The sequence below is a fragment of the Microtus oregoni genome, unplaced genomic scaffold (genome assembly GCF_018167655.1).
Source record: "Microtus oregoni isolate MIOR12 unplaced genomic scaffold, Mior012 000003F_ref0000135, whole genome shotgun sequence".
NCBI lineage: Eukaryota > Metazoa > Chordata > Mammalia > Rodentia > Cricetidae > Microtus > Microtus oregoni.
The window spans coordinates 15,107,135-15,110,607 of NW_024543062.1; positions in this window are offsets into that span (position 1 = coordinate 15,107,135).

Genomic DNA, 3,473 nt, shown 5'->3' on the forward strand with positions numbered 1-3,473 from the left:
TATTCTTACAAGTGTAAGATGAAATCTCAGAGTTGTTTTGATTTGCATTTCTCTGATGACTAAGGATGTTAAACATTTCCTTAAGTGTCTTTCAGCCATTTTAGATACCTCTGTTGAGAGTTCTCTGTTTAGGTCTATACTCCATTTGTTTTTTATTGGATTATTTGTTCTTTTGATGACCAATTTCTTGAGTTTTTTGTACATTTTGGAGATCAGACCTCTGTCTGATATGGGGTTAGTGAAGATCTTTCCCCAGGTTTTCTGTAGGTCGTCATTTTGTCTTGTTGACCGTGTCCTTTGCTTTACAGAAGCTTTTCAGTTTCAGGAGGTCCCATTTATTAATTGTGAAGAAATTGATTTTTGTTGTTGTTGTTCTTGAAGCCTTACACTGTAGCCCATGCTGGCTCAAACTTGTATTAGTCCTGCTTCAGCCTCCAGGTTCTGAGCCACCACTGATAATACAAATGTGTCCTTAAACTGTTTTTGTTCAGTCATAGTGTCATATCATATACCTGTGATCCCAACATTTAGGAGGATCAGAAGTTCACTGTCGAAGCCCAGGCATGGTGGTATGCACCTTTAATCCCAGCACTTGGGATGCAGAAACAGGTGGATCTCTAAGAGCTCGAAACTAGCCTGGCCTACCAAGTGATTTCCAGGACAGCCAAGGAAACCCTGTTCATGCTCACAGGGAGTTTGAGGCTAGCCTGGGCTCAAAAAAAAATGAAGCAAAATAAAAGACTGCCCCACAACCCAATTGCTTCTATTTTTAGAGTTTAAATTTTTTTAAGATTTATTTATTATGTATATAATGCTCCTTCTGCATTTACACCTCTATGCCAGAAGAGGGCACCAGATCTCACTACAGATGGTTGTGAGCCACTGGATGGGTATTGGGAATTAAATTTAGGACCTCTGTAAGAGCAGCCAGTGTTTTCTCTCTCCCTCCTCCTCCTCCTCCTCCTCTCCTCCTCTTCCTCCTCCTCCTTCTTCACCTTCTTCTCCTCCTTCTCCTTCTTCTTCTTTTTGGTTTTTTGAGATGGGATTTCTCTGTGTAGCCTTGGAGCCTGTCCTGGAACTAGCTCTGTAGACCAGGCTGGCCTTGAACTCACAGAGATCAGCCTATCTCTGCCTACCGAGTGCTGGGATTAAAGGTGTGTACCACCACCACCCCGCTGTTGTTTTGTTTTTTGGGGGACAGGGTCTCTCTGTGTAGCCCTGGGTGTCCTGGAACTCAGAGATCCTCCTCCTCTGCCTCGAGTGCTGTGATTAAAGGCGTGCTCCACTCCAGCACAGCCTAATGCTACACACTTAGGGATAGGCTCCCACAGATTTGTGGCATATCTCTGGTAAGTGCACCCCTTCCTGCAGAGCCTTAGCTCACATGCCAGTATACTTAAGAATGAAAGCTACTAGCTGGTGAGATGGCTCAGCAGTTAGAGGCAGTTCCCATCAAGCCTGACAGAGTGAATTCTGTCTCAGGAACCCACATGGTAAAAGAGAACCAAACCCAAAAGTTGTTCTCTCACCTCTACGTGGTTTTTTTTTTTTTTTTTTTTTTTTTTCCGAGACAGGATTTCTCTGTAGCTTTGGAACCTGTCCTGGAAACTAGCTCTTGTAGACGGGGCTCGCCGCAAACTCACAGAGATCCACCTGCCTTTGCCTCCTGAGTGCTGGGATTAAAGGTGTCACCACCACCGCCCAGCCTCACCTCTACATGTCTGCTACCGTCCACCATACATACATGTTTTAAAAAACAAAACAAGGCAAGCTTCTGTGCATAGCCATTATGAGACTCATCCAGGGAGCTAGGGTTCACTTTGGCTCACAGTTCAAGACTACAATCCATCATGGAGGGAAGTAATGACAACAGGTTGAGGCAGCTGGTCACAAGGCACCCATAGTCAGGAAGCAGAGAGAGATAAATGGCAGTGGTCAAGTCCCCTTCTCCTTTTTATTGGGTTCAGAACCCCAGAATATAGGACGGTGCTGCAAACAGTTAAGAAGGGTCTTTTCGTCAGGCAGTGGTGGCACAGGCGCTTAATCCCAGCACTCGGGAGGCAGAAGCAGGCTGATCTCTGTGAGTTCGAGGCCAGCCTGGTCTAAAAAGCAAGTTCCAGGACAGGCACCAAAGTTACACAGAGAAACCCTGTCTCAAAAAACAAAAACAAACAAACAACAACATAAAGGGTCTTTCCTTGTCAATTACCCTAATCTAGATAATCCCTCCTAAGAGAGACCAGAGACTTGTCTCCTTGGCAGATTGTAGATCCTGTTGGATTGACAATCAATACCCTGCCATCTCTGGAGTGTTGGCGCCACAGGAGGGACACGGGAAGCTTGCTCTGTGGTCGCCCCTGCACTCCACCCTATGCTCAGCTCTTTGCGGCTGTTGACCTCCCGCCCCCTACTGTGTCGTTTGAATGTGAAATGTCTTCCACAGGCTAGTGCATTTGAATACTTGTTTGAACACTCTCAGCCGGCTGGCACTCTTTTGGGAAGTTGTGGAACTTTTAGGAGGTGTGGCTTAGCTGGAGAAAGTGAGTGGCTGATGAGCCAGCCTTGAGGGCTACCGTCCGGACCAGTTCCTGTCATTCCTGTCTTTGTCCTCTATGCCTCCAAACTATGAGGGGACTGGGTTAATACCCCCACCAACACGGGCTGTCTGCGGTCATGACTTTCCTGGCATAATGGACTTTAGCCCCTCAAATCAAGAGCCAAAACAAATCCCAAATCCTTTCTCCCTTACGTGGCATTTGATGGGTACACTGCTACAGCGACCAGAAAAGTAGCTGCTTTGCTTGATTCTCCCACCAGAACTGCATCAAGGGGGGAACCTGCCAGTGTTCTTTTTTTTTTTTTTTTTTTTTTTTTTTTTTTTTTTTTTCGAGACAGGGTTTCTCTGTGGTTTTGGAGCCTGTCCTGGACTAACTAGCTCTTGTAGAACAGGCTGGTCTCGAACTCCCAGAGATCCGCCTGCCTCTGCCTCCCGAGTGCTGGGATTAAAGGCGTGCGCCACCACCGCCCGGCTTTTTTTTTTTTTTTCTTTTTGCCGGTGACCCAGGTGTGGCGCTCTCAGGGTCAGAGTGGGTGACAGGTGGTTGCTATCAATTTGTGTGCTGTAATGGTGAATTTAGAATTTTGTTTTTTCGCTGTTCGGTATAAATCTAGGGCATAGTAGGCAAGGGCTAGCCACTGTTCTACAGCTCCAGCCCTTGAGTTTTTTAATAAACAAAACGAGCGAAAGTTCAGGAAACAACGAGGGCAGACAGCGTGTTAAACAGTCTAACCACTCAGCCCAGGACTTAGGCCAGGCCCCGCCCCCGAATGGGGGTCACGCCCACTCCTCCGCCCCCCCCCCCCCCCCCGCGACAACTCGCCCAGGCGCCCGGGGTCCCGCGGGAGGGGGTGGGGCAGGCGCAAGCGCAGAGAGCGCGGGCGCGGTTGCCGTGGTAGCGCCTGCCAGAGGGAGG